The following is a 24,166-nucleotide window of genomic DNA, read 5'->3' on the forward strand; positions in this document are numbered from 1 at the left end:
AATCTAAGCAATAAAAATAAAAATAATGTTTATTCCATTTCGTAAAAATGTTAAAAAGACACTTGAGTAAGTGTAACATTGACTCAGAGCTGTCTTTCAGAGCTAAAATGATAGTTGGTCTTGCATTTATTCAGATTGAAAACATTCATGAAGCTATTGAACATTTGTCTGATGCGCTTCCAGATGAACTACAACCGCTGCTGGACTGGTTCGAGGATAACTATGGAGATAGAAGATTACGCAGAGGAAATGGTCGGTGTCCACCGCTTTTTACAGTTGAAATGTGGCATTTATATGAAAGGACTTTAAACAATGAGGACAAAACAAACAATAATGCAGAAGCTGCCCACAGGAGATGACAATGCGAGTTTGATGTGAAACATCCAGTTATTTGGAAATATATTGACAGTTTACGAAAAGGTCAGAGAGGAAGGGACATTTACTATGAGCATCTGATAGCAGGGCACGATATTCCATTGAAATTACACAAGAATACAAACACTCGTAAGAAGTTTTGGTGAGAGAAATTATGTCGAGTATTTATGAGGGAATGCCCATAATTTTGAATGAACCTCATATTTTAGATTTTTCCTAATGAACTTATTCCGTTTACTTTTTTTCTTTTTAACATTTTTACTGAAGAGAATAAACATTATTTTTTTATTTTTAGTATTTCATTAATGCTTTTAAATAAGCCTGAAAAGTGATAGAGATGAGATTGGAACTGCCAGCAAGTTTAAATTGAAAATTGCTCTTTCCTGAACATTGCTGCTTACTTGGTTGGTGGGATGTCGATGTTTCACAATCTCCACACAAGGTGTCCTGGTCCTCTGTGTTTTTTTCCAGGATCCTCGCCACATGTCGAGGTAGTGGGTGAGGGAACAGATATCGGTCATTCTAACACCCGCCTTGGCCCTTTATGTCCTATTCCAGGCTGTTTCTCCTGGAATTGGTGAAGAGGAGGGATGGAGTGAGGGTGGGAGTGGGTACCCCTACTATTAGTGCTGGTGTAGTGGAAGGGGGAAGGGTGATATATCCGCAGGGAGTCTGACCACAGTGTTGTATCCATGCAGTGGTATTCGTGTGCGCGGCTATTGTGTCAGTGACAGAAAAAGTCGGGGAGGGAAGGTGTGAATTCAACAATGAGTGTGGTCGTGCTTGAGCCTTATTTGGAGATAGAATGTGAGCCTTGGTCAGGGGTAGGTGTTATAACAGATATACAGTGAGTGTGAGGGAGCAGAAGAATATGGTGACACTTATCCTGGCAAAGTGGGGGGAAAGAATATTGATGCTTGTCCTGTATTGCTGACCAATTCTTCAGATCATCTCAGCGTTGAGGTGAGTCTCCCTGAACGTCTTGTCCAAGTCTATCGCTAATAACGCCACAGACCTTTTCCATCACATCCAAAAGAATCAGTTTGGGTGGATCTTCCAAAGAGCAAGGTGAAGCAAATATTAGTATGTTATATATCTAACCCAAATCTATCACGCAAATACTTTACATCATACGTTCTGGAAATTAGGTATGTAAGTTAATGCAAGGGAAAGCAATGACATAGTGACATTATCGCTGGGCTCTTAACCCAGAGACCCAGGTCATATTCTGGGGATATGATTTCAAAACCTGCCATGGCAGATGGTGGAATTTGAATTCAATATGTATCTGGAATCAAGGGATTATGATGACGAGGAATCCATTGTCGATTGTTGGAAAATCTCATCTGGTTCACTGATGTCCTTGAGGGAAGGATACTACTGTCCTTACTTGGTGTGGCCTGCATGTGACTCCAGACTCAAGACAACGCAGCTGACTCTTAACTGCCCTCTGGCATGGGCAATAAATGCTGGTTATCCAGCGACGCCCTCATCCTGTGAATGAGTAGCAAATAATCATGGGTGCTGCAGTAATACTGGATTGTCTCAAGTTGCACCGAAACTGCATTAACTAAGTGTCTACCAATACTGTGAAGAATAACTTCCGTAAGTGTATATCAGGTCGGTTGAACAGTATGTTGTGAACCAAAGTGGAGAGCAGGTTATTTCAGATTTGGTGTTGTGTGGTCAGGAGGACTAATTAATAACCTTGCTCTGAAGCGCTTTGGAGGAATAGTGAGATCAATATGTTGCATTTTTACACGGCGTCTGAATACAATATCGAATGTTTGAACATTCTGGTCACGCATCATGGAAGCCCGGAGACGAGAGGGTTAATTACGCTCCAGTGAATTGGGGAAGTACAATATAACATTCAATGGGACAAGCAATGATTGTGAGAGTCAGACAATCCGACAGCACGGAGACAGGCCCTTCAGCCTGAACTGGTCCATTCCGAACGAAATGTCCATTCACATTAACCACACTTCCCTGCACTTGCCCCGTATCCTTCTTATTCTTTCCTATCCGTGTATTTGTCCAAATGCATTTTAAATTTTGTGAATGTACCCGCCTCAAACACTTCTACTGAAAGCTCATTCCATGTGCATACCACCCCGTGTGTAAAAGAAATTGCCCCTCAGGTTCCCTTTTACTCTTTCCCCTCGGAACTTAAATTAATGCCCTCTGGTCCATGGTTGCTCAACCCTGGGGAAAAAAAAGACAGAGTGCATTCACTCTATCCTTGCTTCCCATGATCTTATACACTTCTATCAGATCCGCCCTCAGTATCGCACTCGAAAGTAAAAACTCCTAGCTTGCCCAACCTCTCACAATAACTCAGACCATTGAGTCCAGGCATCATCCTTGTAAGTTTCTTCTGCACTATTTCCAGTTTAATAACATCCTTCTTATAGCAAAGTGAACAACACTGAACATAACACTACCAGTATTGCATCACCAGCATCCTGTATAACTGCAACATAACTCCCTAATTTCGAAACTCATTGCTCTGACTGATGAAGGCCAGTCTGCCAAATGCCTTTTTCACTGCATATCTACCTGTGACTCCACTTTCAGAGAACTTTGAACCTGAATTCCAAAGTCCCTTTGTTTCAATACACTCCTAAACACCCTGCTATTCACCTTGAAACCCCTACCTTGCTTTGACTTCCTAAAATGCAAGAACTTACACTTATCTGTATTAAACTCCATTTGCCATTTCTCGGCCCACTTCCTCACCTGATCAAAGCACTGCTGTAACTTCTGAAATTCCTGATAGTCTTCCTCACTGTCCACGACACCGTCTATTTTAGTGTCACCTTGAAACTTATAATTCATGCCTGTACATTCTCATCTAAATCATAGATGTGTGTAATATGTTATATATACACACACACATGCATAAAACAAACAGTAATAGTCCCATAACTGACCCCTGAGGCATTCCACTCAGCACAGGCCTTCAGTCTGACAAGCATGCTTCCACTATTACTCAATGTTTCCTACCATCAAGCAAATTTTGGATTTGATTTGCCAGCTCCCCCTTAATTCCATGTGATCTAAACTTCCAGAGCAGCATACCATGTGGAACCTTACCGAAGGCCTTACTGAAATCCATATACACCAGGTATACCACCAAGTTACTTGTCATTTCACCAAAGCACTCTAACAAATTTTTGAGCCATGATTCCCCATGCACAAAGCCGTGCTGACTGCTCATAATCACACCCTGCCCTTCCAAATCCATGTATATCTTCTCTCTCAGAACCTTATCAAGAAACCTACCTACTAGAGATGTCAGGTTTACTGGTCTATAGGTACCAGGTTTTTCTTTGTTGCTCTTCTTGAATAAGGGCACAACATTCGCTACACTCCAGTCCTCCTGGACCTCACCCGTTGGCTACCGATGATACAAAAGTACCAATCAAGGCCCCCGCTATTACTTCTCTGTCCTCCTGCAATGTTCCTGAATGTTTCGGATCAGGACCACAAGGTTTATAGAAACACTGATATGTCTACTTATTTTAGGTGAAAACACCAGAGTGAGTAAGTGACTTAATGATGACTAAATTAACAAATTAAAGAAGATATTAATCACAGGAAGTGACTTCAGAAGAATTCCAGACTTTGTGGAATCCTGAGAATTCAGAAAATTGCAATACAGAAAAGGAGGGTCATGAAACTGATCAGGAAATCAAAAAGCGAACATGCATGCAAACAAACAGGAACACAAAGACAGCAAAAATCTACGATCTATATTTCAAAGGAAAGAAAAACATAGTCAAATGTGGAAATTTGCAATCGGGAGTGACGAGTTTATGGTTGATAACAGGGAAATGGGCAAAGCAAATGACCAGTTATTTTACATCTGTCTTAATGGAGTAAGATCCAGAAAATCACCCGGAAATTCGAAGGGAAAGTATAAGACTTGTGGAAGTAAAGACATAAAGTCAATTCATATCAGTAACAAGGCAATATTAAACGTGCAGCTGGATTGAGCATTGCTAAGCTTGACAAACCAGATGTACTTCGTACCAAAATCTTCAGAAATAAATCACAAAGAGAAGTATTAATTGCATTGTCGATGACGGCGTTCTATTTTCCTGTACATTCTGCAGAGTCTGGAAGCTGATGTACATAAATGTACATTAGTAAACATGATCCAAGCACTACAGATGAATGGTAGGGATCCAAACATCTCCAAAGGAAAGAAGAGATAGTGTGGAGAACTGCTGACAAATTAACTTTACATCTGTCGGGGAACTGTTGGAATCTATTATATAGGATGTGATATTGGATACTTAGACATTAACAGCAACGTTGGAGAGACTCAGTATGCATTTCTGAAAGGGACATCACACTTGCAAACTTTGGAATTGTTTGACGTTGATTCTTACAGCATAGATAATGGGGATCCAGTAGAATTGGCATATTTTAGATTATCAGAAGGCTTTCTATAAGAACTCACAGTGAGATCCAAAATGCAATGATGTGAAGGATATTTGGAGGAATATATGTAAATAGAAACTTAAAGTTTGGTTTGCCTTCCTTTAAGGGAGTCAGAATATAGATGTTCAGACATGTTGAAGCAGTTTCACAGTGTTGGTAAGACTGTATCTGGAATATTGAGGACAGTTTTGGTGACCAAATCTGAGAAAGAATATACTGAGCACAGAGGAAGTGAAATGGACATTATCCAGATAAATCCCTCAGATGGCGAGATTGCGTAATTCGGAAACTCCGCCTGTGTTCTTTGAGTTTCAAAGAATGAGAGTTGGGTCACTGTCAACTTTATAAAACTCACAAAACATACGACAAATTGGAAATTAACAGATGTTTATCAGGTTGTCTAATCCACATTCAAGGCAAATAATGGCAGGATAAGGACAGACCATTGAAGACTGAAATAAGTAGGAAATTCTGCACGTTGAAGAGACTGACTAACAGGGGCACGGCAGGGCAAGATTACGGAGAATCCACAGACAATCTATAAGTGTGTCAAGCGGAACAGAATAACCAGTAAATTGGTAGGCCTCATTAGTGACTTGCCAAGTTGCATCTAAATCAACTTTAGTGGTAGGAGAAAGAGGGGAGTGTAGAAGGCTGTTTGTGTGACTGGAGGCCAGTGTACCACAGACATCAGTGCTGGGTCCCTTATTATTTGTGATTCGGCGGTGCTAGTGTTGGGCTGGGGTGGACAAATCTAAAAATAGCATAACAGCAGACTATAGTCTAACAGATCTATCCGGCAGCACAAGCTTTCGAAACACTGCTTCTTCATCAATGTGCACAACCACGTGATGTAACTGATGTTGAGAGATTTTTAACCTTATTATTTGTGGTATTCATAAATGATGCAGCTTTGAAAATGGATGAGGGGTGGGGTATGTAATAAATAAGTTTGTGTTTGATACAAAGATTGGCCGGGTGATTGGCAGTGAGGAGGATGGCCTTATGTTACAGGGTGATACAGATGGAATGGTCAGATGGGTGGATCAATGGCAGATGGAATGTAACTCTGATAACTATGAGATGATACACTTTGGGAGAAGGAACCAGACAGGGGAGTACTCAATCAATGGCAGCACACTAGGAAGCTCAGACGGTGCTTCTCCACATATCGCTGAATGTGATTGAACAGGTTAATACACAATTTGGGGATGGATAGGGGAATATAAACATAGCCTTTATTCATCTAGGCATAGGTTATAAGAACTATGCAGAACTTGGATGACGGCAAGATGGAATTCTGTGCGTAGTTCTGGGAACAACATTACAGGAAGTATGTGATTGTACTGGAGGGGGTACAGAGAATATTCACCAGGATGTTGCCTGGAATGAAGCATATCAGCTATGGAGAGAGACTGGATAAGCTCAGGTTGTTTAGTTTGGAGGAGAGAAGACTGAGAGGTCTGTGATTCAGAAGAATAGGATTACGAGGTACATGGACAGTGTGGATAGACAGCAGCTGCTGCTTTTAGTCAAAGGGCCCCACTTTTAAATGAAGGGTTTGCGGTTTAGTGAAGATTTGAGAATTGTTTTTCAACCAGAGGGTGTTGGGGTCTGGAATGCACTTCTTGAGAGTGCAGTTGTCATGGTAACCTCAACCTATTAGAAACGACACGGCTGTGCACTTTAAATACTTTAAGATTCACGACTACGGTCTTGTGTCGGAAAGTGGCCCTAATGTTGACTGTGCTGTATTTCTGGTAGTACAGATACTTTGCTTCTGTGATTGTATGGCTGTGGAAGGTCAATCATTGAATAGCTTAAGGTAGGAATTGATGGGTTTCTGAAGAATATCTTAACAGTTCAGAAGAGAGAACTTGAAATATTTTCTGAAAATATGTCAAGGGCAAAATTAAGAGCAAAAAGGTGCAGATTTCTTACCGTCTGATACCAGATTATTGAGGACAGCGAAATAGCAGAACAATGGAGCAAATACTTCAGTTATGCCTTCACAGAAGAAAACAAAACAAAAAAGAAAACTTCCTAGTAATACGAGGGAACTTTATTCTGGTGAGAAAAAGGGATAGAATGAAATTAGCAGCTAAACAGTTTCGAGAAAGTATTCGACTGAAATTAATGGGCATAGACAAAGTCAACAGAGATTTATGAAATGGAAACCATATTTGAGAAAGTGGCTTTTAGTAGAATTATGTAGAAGGTATCAATGCCATACGAATGGAATCTCAAAGCCCAAGCGTATTCTGCAAATTCGAATCCTGTGTAACTCAGGCTAATATATGGTCATAGATTTAGAATGGGAGAGCTGGCAGGTAACAGTGAGTAGGAATTAAACAATGTTTTTTTTTAATGGAAGGCTGGGAGGATATAGGAAGGATCGTGGCTTGGGCTCAAGCTATTCCCAATACACATCATATCTTGGGTGTGCGGCGCAACTGCAATATTCCCAAGTCTGCTGACAGCACTAAACGATGTCAGCTTGTGAGTGGATGAGGAGGATGTAAAAAAGTTCCAAGGTGATTGAGACAAGTGGAGTAACTGGGCAAATACGTGGCAGATGGAGAGTAATGAAGGAGCTGAAATGTTGTGTACTTTGATGGGAACAATAGAATGGCGGCCACTCATTTGAAAAAGGAGTGGTTGAAAAATGTTGCTCTATGAATGAACTTAAGCTGCATTTTTGTTCATTTCTGCATAGCCCTCCGTGTCCATGTAGGGCAGTGAGTTCTGAAGCCAGAAGTCAATACTGGGAATGGCATTGGCACGCTGACTATTGAGTCTAGGGCCAGCAAGTGGAGAACTGTAACTTTGAAAGGAATCTGGATCTCCCTGTACACCAGTCACTGAAAGCAATATCACAGGAGCAGAGAGCGGGTAGGAAGATAAATGCTGTATTCACTTTCATTTCAGGGGGATTTAAGTACAGGAGTAAGTGTATCTTATGCAGCTGTACAGGGCCTTGGTGAGACCCCTTAGAACATAGAACAATACAGCACAGAACAGGCCCTTCGGCCCACGATGTTGTGCCGAACTTCTAACCTAGATTAAGCACCCATCCATGTACCTATCCAAATGCTGCTTAAAGGTCGCCAATGATTCTGACTCTACCACTCCCACGGGCAGCGCATTCCATGCCCCCACCACTCTCTGGGTAAAGAACCCACCCCTGACATCTCCCCTATACCTTCCACCCTTCACCTTAAATTTATGTCCCCTTGTAACACTCTGTTGTACCCGGGGAAAAAGTTTCTGACTGTCTACTCTATCTATTCCTCTGATCATCTTATAAACCTCTATCAAGTCACCCCTCATCCTTCGCCGTTCCAACGAGAAAAAGCCGAGAACTCTCAACCTATCCTCGTACGACCTACTCTCCATTCCAGGCAACATCCTGGTAAATCTTCTCTGCACCCTCTCCAAAGCTTCCACATCTTTCCGAAAGTGAGGCGACCAGAACTGCACACAGTACTCCAACTGTGGCCTAACCAAAGTCCTGTACAGCTGCAACATCACTTCACGACTCTTGAATTCAATCCCTCTGCTAATGAACGATAATACTCCATCGGCCTTCTTACAAACTCTATCCACCTGAGTGGCAACCTTCAAAGATCTATGTACATAGACCCCAAGATCCCTCTGTTCCTCCACCTGACTAAGAACCCTACCATTAACCCTGTATTCAACATTCTTATTTGTTCTTCCAAAATGGACAACCTCACACTTGGCAGGGTTGAACTCCATCTGCCACTCCTCAGCCCAGCTCTGCATCATATCTAAGTCCCTCTGCAGCCGACAACAGCCCTCCTCACTGTCCACAACTCCACCTATCTTCGCATCATCTGCAAATTTACTGACCCACCCTTCGACTCCCTCATCTAAGTCATTAATAAAAATTACAAACAGCAGAGGACCCAGAACTGAACCCTGCGGAACTCCACTTGTAACTGGGCTCCAGGCTGAATATTTACCATCTACCACCACTCTCTGCCTTCGACCGGTTTGCCAGTTTTCTATCCAATTGGCCAAATTTCCCTCTAACCCATGCCTCCTGACTTTCCGCATAAACCTACCATGGGGAACCTTATCAAATGCCTTACTAAAATCCATATACACTACATCCACTGCTCTACCCTCATCCACTTGCTTGGTCACCTCCTCGAAGAATTCAATAAGACTTTTAAGGCAAGACCTAGCCTTCACAAATCCGTGCTGGCTGTCCCTAATCAAGCAGTGTCTTTCCAGATACTCGTAAATCCTATCCCTCAGTACTCTTTCCATTACTTTGCCTACCACAGAAGTAAGACTAACTGACCTGTAATTCCCGGGGTTATCCCTATTCCCTTTTTTGAAAAGGGGCACAACATTCGCTATTCTCCAGTCCCCTGGTACCACCCCCGTTGCCAGTGAAGACGAGAAGATCATTGCCAACGTACTGCAATTTCCTCTCTTGCTTCCCACATAATCCTAGGATATATCCCGTCAGGCCCGGGGTACTTGTCTATCCTCAAGTTGTTCAAAATGTCCAACACATCTTACTTCCTAACAGCTATCTCTTCTAGCTTAACAGTCCGTTTCACACTCTCCTCTTCAACAATACGGTCCCTCTCGTTCGTAAATACTGAAGAGAAGTACTTGTTCAAGACCTGCCTATCTCTTCCGACTCAATACAGTCTCCCACTACTGTCCTTGATCGGACCTACCCTCGTTCTCGTCATTCTCAGGTTTCTCACATACGCATAAAATGCCTTGGGGTTATCCTTGATCCTATCCGCCAAGGATTTTTCATGCCCTCTCTTAGCTCTCCTAATCCCTTTCTTCAGGTCCCTTCTGGCTATCCGGTATCCCTCCACTGCTCTGTCTGAACCCTGTTTCCTCAACCTTATGTAAGCCTCCTTCTTCCTCTTTACTAGACATTCAACCTCCCTCGTCAACCAAGGCTCCCTCACACGACCATTTCTTTCCTGCCTGATCGGTACATACATATCGAGGACACGTCGTATCTGCTCCTTGAAAAAGTTCCACATTTCCACCACATCCTTCCCTGACAGCCTATGCTCCCAACGTATGCTCCTCAAATCCTGTCTTTCAGCATCGTAAATTCCCTTCCCCCAATTGTAAAATCTACCTTGTTGTGCGCACCTATCTCTCTCCATAACCAAGGTGAAAGCCACAGAATTGTGGTCACCATCACCAAAATGTTCACCCACTAACAAGCCCACCACTTGTCCCGGTTCATTACCGAGTACCAAATCCAATATGGCCTCCCCTCTGGTTGGAAACTCGACATACTGCGTTAGAAAAGCTTCCTGGACACACTGCACAAACACCGCCCCATCCAATCTACTTGATCTAAAGAGCTTCCAATCAATATTTGGGAAGTTGAAGTCGCCCATGACTACGACCCTGTGGCTTCTGCACCTTTCCAAAATCTGTTTCCCAATCTGTTTCTCCACATCTCTGCTGCTATTGGGGGGCCTATAATAAACACCCAACAAGGTGACTGCACCTTTCCTATTTCTGACTTCAGCCCATACTACCTCCAGAGGCAGATCCCCCTCAAACTTCCTTTCTGCAGCCGTTATACCATTTCTAATTAGCAATGCCACCCCCCCTCCTTTTTTACCACCCTCCCTAATCTTACTGAAACATCTGTAACCAGGAACCTCCAACAGCCATTCCTGTCCCTCATCTATCCACGTTTCCGTGATGGCCACAACATTGTAGTCCCAGGTACCGATCCACGCCTTAAGTTCACCCACCTTATTTCTGATACGCCTTGCGTTGAAGTATACACACTTGAGCCCATCTCTGTGTCCGCAAGTAGTCTCTGTCAGTGCTAACTTCTCCACAGCCTCCCTACAGTCTTGGGCATCCTGACACACAGATAGCTTACTTGCTGGACTACAAGTCCGGATCCCATCCCCCTGCCAAATTAGTTTAAACCCCCCCGAAGAGTGCTAGCAAACCTACCCCCCCAGGATATTGGTGCCCTTCTGGTTCAGGTGCAACCCGTCCTGTTTATACAGGTCCCACCTTCCCCAGAATGCAGTCCAATTGTCCAAATATCTGAAGCCCTCCCTCCTACACCATCCTTGCAGCCACGTGTTCAGCTGCACTCTCTCCCTATTCTTTGCCTCACTGTCACGTGGCACCGGCAACAACCCAGAGATGACGACTCTGTCTGTCCTAGCTTTTAGCTTCCAGCCTAACTCCTTGAGCTCTTGAATGACCTCCCCACCCCTCTTCCTACCTATATCGTTGGTACCAATGTGTACCACGACTTCTGGCTGCACACCCTCCCCCTTAAGGATTCTGAAGACACGGTCCGAGACATCTCGGACCCTAGCACCCGGGAGGCAACAAATCATCCGAGAGTCTCGCCCATGTCTACAGAACCACCTGTCCGTCCCTCTAACTCGAGAGTCCCCTATAACTAGCGGTCTCCTCCTCTCCCCCTTTCCCTTCTGAGTCTCAGAGCCACAGACCCATTCACTGCAGCTTACACCTGCAAGGCTGTCCCCCCCCAACAGTTTCCAAAGCTGTATACTTATTTTTTAGGGGAACGACCACAGGGGAACCCTGCACTGCCTGCTTCTTCCCCTTCCCACCTCTAACTGTTACCCAGCTACCTCTGTTCTCCGGCGTAACTATGTCCCTGTAGCTTCTATCAATCACCCTCTCAGCCTCTCGAATAATCCTCAGTTCATCCAGCTCCAGTTCCAGTTCCCTAACTCGTTCGGTGAGGATCAGGATATGACTGCATTTCCTGCAGACGAAGTCGGCAGGAGTATCGGTGGTCACCCCTACCTCGAACATCCTGCAGGAGGAACAATCCACCACCTGCGCTGCCATGACTGTACACTGTGTCTCCAAAAACAAGAACACTGAGTCAATAACACTGAGTCACTTGCCTGTGGACTTTAAAGTTAGGTTAGAGGAGGGCCTACGAAGGTAGGACCTGGGGTCTAGAACACACCCACTCAAATACTAATCACTTACCTTCCCGCCCAGCTATGCGCTCCAACCTCACTACCGCTGCCCGCTACAGGTAAGTAATTTTGAAACAAACTGTCTTACCTTAGCTGTAGTCTCCCGGGTTCGCTTTTCCTCGGCCGCTGTTCCCACTCAAATGACCGTTGGTGATTAAAGGGTGAGTATTTATACTCACAGTTCTCCTTCCCGGCTGCCCCTCTGTTTGCCATCACTTCCTCTGCTGCTCCCGCACTTTTTGTGAAGAGAGAAAAAAAACACCGCTGCCCGCTACAGGTAAGTAATTTTGAAACAAACTGTCTTACCTTAGCTGTTGTCTCCCGGGTTCGCTTTTCCTCGGCCGCTGCTCCCACTCAAAAAAATCTCGAACATTGTGCAGTATTGTGTGCAGTTTTAGTCTGTTTTCCTAACAGAGGACAAACCTGACATTGAGGGAGTGCAGCAAAGGACGACCAGACTGATCACTGGATGACAGAGTTTTTGTGGGAGCAGAGTTTGGGGCAATTAGACCTTAATTCAATGGGGTTTAGGAAAATGAGTGGAAATCTCAGTGAAATATATAACACTCTGACAGGGCGAGACAGATTAAAAGCAGGGATGGTAATTCCCCCGGCTTTGACGTCTAAAACAAGGGGCCACAATATTAGGTACAGACAGGCCACTTTGCATTGAGATGAGAATAAATGCCTGCACTCAGAGACTGGCGAACCAGGGGTACTCTCTCCCAGATCCGGCTGTGGAAGTCAAGGGCCTGAATATAAATAAGGCTTTCTGGAAACTAAAGGGATAGGTAGAGAGCAGGAGTATGGTGTAAAGATAAAAAATCAGCTATCATTCCAAGTTGTTCTCTAATAACGCAGTAACTGTGTTCCTTTGCAACACTGTGTTGTAGAAAATTGTGCAATATTAATAATGGGGTCTATGGATAAAAGAGGGTAAGTGCTGAACCCCGAAAAATATCAGTAAAAACCAAAAATTAAATTTGGTCTAACACACACTCGGACAGTCAAAATAAATCTTTAAATTGCATGTTGTAATGGAACAGTGCTGTAAATGTAACGCTTTCACACGACAGTCACTCACTGGTGCACTGTACCTTTCACCACAATCTTCACCAGAAAGTGCGCGGGGGCTGACGGACCATGTGATACCGATGGGGAATTCCAGTTCTCCCCAAGATTCTCGCCACAGTTTGAAATAAAGTTGTTTCTAAATATAAACTACAATTCCCAGTTTCAGGCTCAGTTTCAAGGCCTGCAGAGCGGATTGCATCCCTGTTTTAGCTGAACACAATGATTGAACATTTTGTAGACAGAGGGATCTTGAGGCAATGTTTGCTGTTCAGCTGGTGTCTGGCAAGGAATCGCATCACAGTGAACACGAGTTCACTTTATAGAAAAAGGTTCATGAATTGCATTGCAGCCAAATTGTATTTAATCAACACGTGTTATTGGTGAACTGCCTGTACATAGAATGGAGGGGCAAAACTGATGGGCTGAATGGACTACAGCAGTTCTCATTTTATGTTTCACAATGTTTAAACATATTAAGGGTTATGAATATTGTATGGGGAAAACTGCGTTGAGGAGATGTTCGGCCATTAACTGGAATAGGGAAAGCTCAATGAGTTGTATGATGTATTCCTTTCCCGATACTTCTGTGCAGTGTGTGGGAAAGCTCTGTAAATGTTGTCACAAGCTCTCAGCTGTTAGGAAGGAGATCTCTGCAGGGTCGACAGGATTGTGTTTCCCGTTCCCTTTTCTGATAACGAGGCTGGTGCCGGGTGTTCTCTCTGAGTTTATCCTTTAAGACCTCGGAGCAGTTTGATACAATTGAGTGCCTTGCTTGGCCTTTTCAGAGACCATTGAAGAGTTTATAACATGTCTGTGGGTCTGGAGTCACTTTTACGTCAGACCAGGAAAGCACGGGAGATTCACTTCCTGAACGTATACTGGGGAAGAAGATCGTCGTCTATAATCGACATTGAACAAATGATCACTATTACTGACACCAGGTATTAGACCTCGATATTTTATTAATTGTTTTTAACTTGCACCAGTTGCCAGAGAATTATCCTCGTCTGGATTAGCAATCCAATGACAATTCCACAACAGCACCATCTCCACATGGGGGACTATCGTAAAACCACAGTGAACCGATTATTTCTGTGTTGTTTGACAGCTCTGTCAAAAATAGCCCCAACCAATTTGACTATCGCGATGGGACTGAGGGCGTGGTAATTGGTCCGACTGTAATTATTCCCTTCTTAGGGGATGGGACATAGTTGAGTAATTACCCACATTAGGAGAAAGTGAGGACTGCAGTTGCTAATTACCCACATTGCCAGGGAGATGTTAGAGTTGGAGCTGGAATGAAACAGCTTCCTCAGGTACACGGCTTGTTGTGTAGCAAAAGTCCTCAGTCCTATTGCAGGAATGGTGTCAGGGCCAAATGCCTTTGTCGTATCTACAGTGTCCAGCTGTTTCTTCATGTCAAGTGCAGTGAATTGAATTGGTTGAAGACGGGCATCTGTGATTCTGAGGGCATCATATTGAGGGTGAGGTGGGTAATCGACTCAACACGTCTGGCTGAGAATGGTTCAGATACTGCATCGTCTACATGGAAGCACAGGGCTGTTCAATCATTTAGGATGGGGATATTTGTGGAGTCCTCTCCTCCAGTAAGTTGTTTAATGGTTCATCGACTTTTATCCATGGATTTGACAGGACGACAGAGCTTAGATCTGATATGTTAGTCTTGGGCCCATCTCTCTGTCTGTATCAGATGTCAGTCCTGCTGTTCATAGTGTAACCAGTCAAGTGCGGTAGCTTTAATGAATTGTCATCAGGTTTAGGTGTACGTGATTCCGACCCGACAATGTCCACCCACTCTTGTCACTGACCCATGGATCGGCTTGATGGTAATGGTAGACAGATAGACTATCCTGGGGGAAAAGTTACAGATTGTCATTGAAATCTACAGCATCAGATGATAACCCAGTTTTAGATGCAATATCTACAATTCAATACTACTGACTGCCCCCCAGTTCACACCGAGACCCATTCACCCATCAGCCCTGTATTCAATGACCTACTCTGGTTTCTGATGCGGAAATACTTCCATTTTCATATTCTCATTCTGCTGGAAGTTTTTCCTTGTGTGACGCCTCCAATTTGTTACATAACCAATATCCATTTAAGGTACTAATCTGAATCTTTTCCTTTCAGTAATGCCATCTTCTGTATTTGAAGTGAACGTGTTTTCCTCTGTTTTTCTCCCTGACCATGAATCAGAGCTCTGCAGTGTCAGTGATGCCAGCCGTATGCAGTTTCAGAGTCAAGGAACTTGTCACCATGCGTTACCGTTCAGTTCATAGTGTACGGCACTCCATGTTGGACAGGATGTTTGGGCTTCTTTGACAATATGTCGGTGGAAATTGTTCAACAAACAGAAATTGCTGAAGAAATGGCTAAAGATGTTGCTGAATTTTCTGGAGTGAATGCAGAGCTAAACTTCCAGTTCCAGTGAACCTTCTATAAAGCTTTTTGTATTTTTATTTCCAGTATCCATAGTCATTTGTTTAATTGAAAAATTGTTCTGCACCTATTCATTTCTGGAGAAACTCAGCAGGTCTGTCAACATCTGCAGAGAAAGAGAAACAGAGTTAGCGTTTCCAGTCCAGTGTGACAATTCTTCAAAACTGAATACAATTGCAAATGGTATTTTAATCCCTTGCCAGAAGTGGAGGATGGATGGCAGGAAAAGGAGGGTGTGGCAAAAGATAAATGGACTTTTAGCAGTGGGTAATGAGAAGATTCTGTATAATGGGTCGAAATTAAGGATTACTGGGGGAAAGGGGTTCTCTTTATTGAATGCAAGATAAAGAAGACACAACCAGACAAAGTCATACGGAAAGACCAGGAGGGAGAATGTTGACCATGTGGTAATATATAGATCTGGCCACAGATATGTTTTCACTGTCGTGATCGTCACCCCCTTTAGACAAAGGAATTCAGGTGCTTGACTTCTTATTGGCACTAGTAAGCGTTTCATGCTGCCTTAGTATTGTAACATGGAGAAAAACAAATCACAGTATGACGTTTGGGCTGAGTGTTGGTTACCTGTCATTTTAAATATTATTTAATTTTGCTGTGCTTATCTTTAAACACTTGTTCTTGAAGTTAGTATCAGATGGAGTGTAGGATGTTGAGTGGTGACATTAAAGAAACATATAAAATCATGAGAGGTATGGATAGGGTGAATAGCCAAGGTCTTTTCCACAGGATAGGGGAATCCAAACATAGTGGGAATAGGTTTAAGGTGAAAGAGGGTAGATTTAAAAGGGATGAAGGGTCAGCGTTTTTACACAGAGGGCGGTGTGGGTATGGAATGCGCTTCCAGAGGAAGAGTGGGAGATGCAAGGACAGCTACAACATGTAAAACGCATTTGGACAAACGTATGAATGGGAAACATTTAGAGGCATATGGACCAAATGAAAGCAGATGGGACTAGTATAGTTTGGAAGATCTACCCAGCATGGACATTTAGAAAAGCTTCTCGCAGAGTCAGGGTGGTTTTGTGAAAGGGAAATGATATTTTGCCCTGTAAAATGATGCAAAGTATTTCTGGAGATGCCTGTAAATGTAACAAGTGGACTTGATAAAGGGGATCTGGTGGACACCAGGCTTTCCAGAGATTTTCGACAAGGTATTACAAAACAAAAGTTCTTACACAAAACAGAAGCTCTCGGACGTTGGATACTTTATTAACATGGGTTGATGATTGTTTAACACAGAAATCGGAGATTCAGGATTAATGGATCTTTATGATAAAGGTTTATCTGCTGGAGTACCACAAATATCACTCTGATGGCATCAGTTATTTGCAATCTATACAGACAGCCTGAAGGAGGGAGTTGAGTGCATTATGCATCCGAGTTTGAGGATGACACTGAGAATCAAAAGGCAGGCTGTTATTTAATGGAGAGGATTTCCAGAAAAGGAACAGTACAAAGGGATTGGAGTCTTCCTGTGTATGAAACATAAAGTCAGCATGATGATGCAGCAAGGAACTTGGTTGGTACATTCGGTGGTTTCCAGGGAAGAAAGGGTTATGTTATTGAGAATCTGTAAGATGGTGAGGCGATAATTCATTGGGGTTTAAATGAATGAGGAGTGATACTGCTGGAAACTACAAGGCACTGAAGGGGTTGGAGAAGGTAGATGTTGAGAAGTTGTTTCCATAGTTGGGCAAAGCGTTGAACTCGAGGACATAGATACCGAATCAAGAACATCGATTTCAATCTGAGATGCAGATAATGTCTTCACTCCGAAGGTAGTGAATGTCTTGAATTCCCTAACCCAGAGAGGTGTGGAGGGATACAAAGACTCGGCAAGAAAGTGGAGTTGAGCCCTGGGGTAGATCAGCCATGTACTTATGAAATGACAGGGTTAGCTTGAGGGGCCGATTGACCTACTCCTGTTCCTATTTATTCATTTCACATGTTATGCTTGTGGAAAGTAACGGGTTATTTTGCTGGGAATCATGTTGTACAATATTGCATTCAGGGAGAACAGAGGATTTGTTGTTTTAACCCTGGGTGGGGTATGTAGCTGTATTCCCAGCGTATCTGGGTCTGCAACATGACCCACATCTGGAGCAGAAGTTACAAAGAGGAGAAGCCTGGAAACAGGGATTGGGGGTGGTGGTGGTGGTCACTTCCTGTTCCAGTCTGGATTTTCCAAGTAAAGTTCCAAAACTCCACCTAACCATCGGAGTGGCCTCGATCTGCCCCTGTTTAGCATGTCCGAGGGCTGAATGGAACATCAGAAGATAGGGCTGAGGAACACAAGTGGGTCATTCGGCCCTTTGACACTACTCCACCAATAAATGAGGTCATGATTCATCTCATTGTGATCCCAGCTGCACGTTTCTTTCCATGCACCATTAACTCTGATTAACCTGTCCATGGAAAATCAGACAAAGCCAGCTTAGATATAATTTAAAGGTCCAGCCATCCCAAACTTCTGGGTAAGAGAATTCCCACTTGACTGAAATCCTACTTTGTGTATTTCTCCTAATTCCTGCTCTGATGGAGGTTGGAGGGTATCACTGTTTCCTTTTCTCGTCCCATTCCTCCACTGCTGACACATAATTTGAAATGTAACCAGGTTGGTGATATGGCCGATGATAAAGTTCTCATACTGAGTCTGGTTCAGTGACAGGAACAAGTCAGGAAGATTTCTTTAGTCAGCCACATGTAACTAATATAACTAACGGATGTGCATGGTGGATCAGTGGTTAGCACTGCTACCTCACATCACCAAGTAGCTGCGTTCAATTCCAACCTCGGGCAACCCTCGATGTGGATTTTGAACATTCTCCCCATGTCTGTGTGGGTTTCCTACCATTGTTCCAGTTTCCTCCCACTGTCCAAAGGTATCCAGCTTAGAGCGGATTGGCTATGCTAAATTGCCTATAGCGCCCAGGGATGTGTTGGTTAGATAGGTTAGTCATGGGAAATGCAGGGTTACATGGATAGAGTAGGTGGGCAGGTCCGGGGGGCGGATACTGTTACGAAGAGTCAATGTGGACTTGATGGACGGAATGTCCTGCTCCACAATGTCGAGATTCTATAAAAACAACAAGAAGTTTTACTATACAAACATCCAATGGGTATCTATCTGATCACTCTCCTCTAGGTTTTGTATGTTTCAATAAGATCACCTCTCATTCCAAGAGTAACCTGTTAAAGCCTTCATAATATAAGACCCTCATCCCTGGAATACATGAAGTGAAATATCTATGAACTGCTTCCAATTTAATTATATCCTTTCTCAGGTAATGAGACAAAAATAATATCATACACAGATGAAGTTATTTTTTGTTTTCTCAGTGGTGAGAGTATTTGGAACTCTCTTCCCTGCAGAACATTGGAGGCAGAGATATTGAATATGTTTGAGGCACAGACAGAAGGTTCACAAAGAATAACGGAGTCAAGGATTATCGAGGAATGGCAGGAATGTTCAGTGTTGGGGAAATGCTGACAGTGGTAAAAAAATCACACTGCTCCAGCACATCCAGGAATATAATGCAAAATGAAATGATAATATCGATAAAATGTTAAGGGGAAATTCAAGATGATGGCGATCTGGAAGGTCTGCTTTGTTGGGCTCTGCATCACAGCACGGGCAAAGTGGTTCCCTAACCCACTCCATCACAGCCATTTACTTAAAATGCTTAGTTTTGGAAAGATTTGAGATTTGGCAGTTGTAGTAGTTTTAGTTTGTGTAGTTTTTAAGCTCTATGAGACTTTGTTTATTAATGATCAGTAATTCGAGTTCTTCGTCTCTCGAGTTCAAATGTTGCTCCAGTGTGTTCTGGATAATGATGTGCTTAAATGGTCTACCTGGAGCATTAAGGGGAGCCATTTGCCAGAAAAGAGGAAAAATCTACTTTCTAGTCTTAAAAAGAGAGGATGGATTTTGTCCTATTGCAGGAGATGCACCTTGATGACAAAGAACATTTGACTTTCCAGCCGATCGCGTTTGATCAGGTTTATTTCTCCTCTTTTAATATTACGAGTTGGGGAGAAGCCATAACGGATAAAAAGAATCTTCCATTTAACCTACTAGATTGTATTTGATACTCACGGGAGGCTCATAATCCACAAAGCTTTGAACTATGGTAAATAATACAGTATTTTGAATGTTTATTGCACCCCCCCCCCAACCCCCGGCACACCCTCTTAAAATCCTGGTCGATGCATTTTCTAAATTCAGTTATCTTGCATCGTGGCACATTATTGCAGAAGATTTCAACTGTCTTATGGACCCCACGGTGGACAGAATGTCCAAAGGTGCCCCAATACCCTCGTTATAATGTAAGCAATTAATGGATTTGTGTGCAGAAAGAGAGCTGGTGAATATCTGGAGGCAGATCCACATCACAAGTAAGGATTTTATTTTCTTCTTTAACCGGCATAAATGCCACACGAAGGTTGATATCTTCCCCATCCCTGCAACAATCTTAGATTCGGTGGCATCCTGCACAATTGGGAATATGACCATTTCTGACCATGAAGCAGTATACTTATTGATTAAGATTAAGGGCAATATAACAGCTTCGAGACACTAGCGAATCAATCTCTTTCGTATTAAGACGAGTTGGTTAATTCAGTATTTAGATTAGATTACTTACAGTGTAGAAACAAGCCCTTCGGCCCAACAAGTCCACACTGACCCGCCGAAGAGCAACCCACGCAGACTCATTCGCTGACGTTTATCCCTTCATCTAACACGACAGGCAATTTAGCATGGCTAATTCACCTAACCTGCACATGTTTGGACTGTGGGAGGAAACCGGAGCACCCGGAGAAAACCCACGCAGACACAGGGGTAACGTGTAAACTCCACACAAACTGTCACCTCAGGCAGGAATTGAACTGGGGTCTCTGGTGCTGTGAGGCAGCAGTGCTAACCACTGTGTCACTGTGCCACCGTGCCGCCCACTGCAATGAATTCAGATCTTTCTCAGCCATTAATTCAGATTTAACCAGTAAACCATCCATTCGATGGGAAATTGCTAAGGCTTCTGCCGAGGGAATAATTAATCCTTAGGATGTCGCAGAAGGGGGAGCAGGAACGCTGGTTTGAGGCACAGCTGAGGCCAGCCAAGAGGGCATACTGTGATAGACACTCAGTGGCTAAGCTGCAGAGGATCAAAATACTTCAGTCTACAGTGAATCCCACGCTCACACAGACAGCCAAGAAGGTACTAACTTTTGCAAAACAAAGGCTGTTTGAATATGGTGATAAGCTAGACAGGTATTTATTCTATCTTGCCAGGAAAACGAACGCCCCTCTTAAGCCATTACCTCAATTAGGGAAGGTACTGGGATCCTTACCTTCAATTCCAAAAAGATTGATGCCCCCTGTCCGAGATTTTTCACCAAATTATTTCAGCCTGAACATTTTGAAGATAGATGGATTAAGATGGAGTCATTTTTCAAGAATCTGGGTCTTCCAGGAGTTACCCCTGAATAAGTGTTGTGCCTTAATGCACTATTATCAGCACGGGAAGGTGTGAAGCAACTTCAGAATGTAAAGGTGCACGGTCCTGACGGATTTCTGAGTGAATTTTATAAATAATTTATAAACCTATTGTCAGGGCTGATGTTTAACATGTTCTGTCACTCATACGGTCATGAACCCCTCCCTCCATCGAGAGGCACATATCTCTCTGATGCTGAAGAAATGAAGACCCCAGAGGATTGTGCTTCTTACACGCCAATCTCACTTTTAAATGTTGTTCTCAAAATCCCGTCTGAAACCCGTGCATTAAGGCTGGAAACTTTGCTGCCTTCCATTACCAAAGAGGACCAAACAGGCTTTATAAAGGGCGGCAGATTTTCCTACAATGTTAAGTGGTTACTCATATGATCCAAGAGTGTCAACAACAATCTGTCCAGGGATAATTGATCTCTTTAGATGAGAGAAGGCATTTGATTGGGTTGAGTGGCCGGATCTCTTCTGTACATTAGAACGGTTTGGTCTACACAAAGTTTTTATCAAGTGGGTGAGGGTCATTTACAGTGATCCGCTGGCTGCAGTTCTCACTAATGGTGTGGCCAACCAGTAATATTAATATTTCTCCAGGCAGCCGACAAGGTTGACACCTTTCACCATTGTTGTTTACGTTGGGGATTGAGCCACTGGCGGAGGCCATCTGTAGGGATGTCAACATATCTGCCCCAGAGGTGGGATATAAGTCACGAAAGATTACATTGTATGCAGATGAGGGTGTTATGTTTTTTGTCAAATCCCGCAATTTCGGTAGTTCATGTGATGCAATGCATTAATTCACTTGTTGCCTTTCCGTGCGATAAATTAATTTTACAAAGTTGGAGGCCATGCCTATGGGAGGTCTTAGGGAAATACCTGATACTGGGGCTAAATCCTCGTTTCCTTTTAAATGGTCACTGGGGTGGTTTCTCTATTTCAGTATATTCATTACATCTGTCTTTGATCATTTATTTAACGTGAACTATGTCCATTTATTGGACAAAATTAAACAAGACCTTCAAAGATGGGAGGCATTTCCAAAATCCTATCTAGGTCGGACAGCTGTTATTAAAATGAATGTCCTTCCTCATTTCCTACACCCCGTGTGAATGCTTTTTTTGATGTTTCCCAGACAGATGAGGCATGTGGGCTGCACTGTGGCACAGTGGTTAGCACTGCTGCCTCATACTGCCAGTGACCCGGTTCACTTCCCACCTCAGGTGACTGGCTGTGTGGAGTTTGCACATTCTCCCCGTGTCTGCGTGGGTTTTCTCTGGGTGCTCCGGTTTCCTCCCCCAGTAGAAAAATGTGCAGGTTAGGTGAATTGGCCATGCTAAATTGCCCATAATGTTAGGTGAAGGGGTAAATGTAGGGGAATGGGTGTGGGTGGGTTGTGCTTCGGCGGGTCGGTGTGGACTTGTTGGGCCGAAGGGCCTGTTTCCACACTGTAAGTAATCTAATCAAAGTTGTTTTTTAAAAAAAAAATGGCTGGTTTACCTCTTTTATTTGGCACCATAAGCGATTCTTTATCAAGCTAACAAAATTGCAAGTGCCCCAAAGATTGTGGGGAGTTGATCTCCCTGATTAATACCAATCAATTAAGTTTTTTTTCAACGTATTTGAATGCCTGGACCGCTGTGGTCTTGGCGTCAATATGGCTAGGCATTAGTATATTCTCAACTGTGTCTGCGTAGGTTTCCTCCCACAGTCACGCAGATGTGCAGGTTAGATGAATTGGTCATTGCTAAATCGCTCATAGTGTTCCAGGATCTGTAAGTTGGGGCATTAACCAGGGTAAGTATAGCATGGTAGGGGAATGGGTCTGAGTGGGTCACTCTTCAGAGGGTCGAAGTGGACTTGCTGGGCCCAATCTAAACCCACCTGCCAGCACTCGGCCCATATCCATCCAAACCCTTCTTATTCATTTACCCATCCAAATGCCTCTTAAATGTTACACTTGTATCAGCCTCCCCGACATCACCTGGCAGTTCATTCCATACATGTACCACTCTCTGTATGAAATAGTTGCCCTGTAGTTCTCTATTATATCTTTCCCCTCTCACCGGAAACTTATACCCTCTCGTTCTGACTCCCCGACCCCTGGGAAAAGACTTTACCTATTTACCCTATACATGCCCCTCATAACTTTGTAAAACTCTATTATGTCAGCACTCAGCCTCCGACGCTCCAGGAAAAACAGCCCCAGTTTGTTCAGCCTCTCTCTATAGCTCAAATCCTCCAACTCTGGCAACATCCTTGAAATCCTTTCTGAACCCTTTCAAGTGTCACAACATTTTTCCGATAGGAAGGAGACCAGAATTGCACGCAATATTTCAACACTGGCCGAACTAGTGTCCTGTACAGCCGCAACATGATCTTACAACTCCTGTACTCTATACTCTGACCAACAAAGGAAACGCCTTCTTCACTATCCTATCTACCTGCAACTCCCCTTTCAAGGAGCTTTGAACCTGCATTCCAAGGTCTCTTTGTTCAGCAACAATCCCTGCGACCTTACCATTAAGTGTAAAAGTCCTGCTAAGATTTTCTTTCCCAAAATGCAGCACCTCGCATTTATCTGATTCAAACTTCATCTGCCACTTCTCAGCCCATTGGCCATTTGATCAATCTGAGGTGACCCTCTCCGCTCTCCACTACACCTCCAATTTCGGTGTCATCTGCAAACTTACTAATGCTTGCATCCAAATCATTTATGTCAATGACAAAATGTAGTGAATCATGCACCGATCCTTATGGCACTGAACTTGTCATAGGCCTCCAGTCTGAAAAACAACCCTTCACCACCACCCTATATTTTCTACCTTTGAGCCAGTGCTGTATCCAAATGGTTAGTTCTCCATGTAGTCCATGAGATCTAACCATGCCATCCAGTCTCCCATGGGGAACCTCATCAAAACCCTTACTGAAGTCCATATCGATCACATCTACCCCTCTGCCCTCCTCAATCCTCTTTGTTACTTCCTCAAGAAACTAAATCAAGTTTGTGAGACATGATTTCTCACGCACAAAGCCAAGTTGCCTATCCCTAATCAGTCCTTGCCTTTCCAAATACAAGCACATCCTGGCCCTCACGATTCCTTCCAACAACTTGCCCATCACCAACGTCAGGCTCACTGGTCTATAGTTCCCTGGCTTGTACTTAACACCCTTCTTATACAATAGCACAACGTTAGCGAACCTCCAGTCTTCCAGCACCTCACCTGTGACTATCCATATTACAAATATCTCAGCAAGACGCCCAGCAATCACT

This window comes from Chiloscyllium punctatum, chromosome 24 (assembly GCF_047496795.1).
Source record: "Chiloscyllium punctatum isolate Juve2018m chromosome 24, sChiPun1.3, whole genome shotgun sequence".
Classification (NCBI taxonomy): Eukaryota; Metazoa; Chordata; class Chondrichthyes; order Orectolobiformes; family Hemiscylliidae; genus Chiloscyllium; species Chiloscyllium punctatum.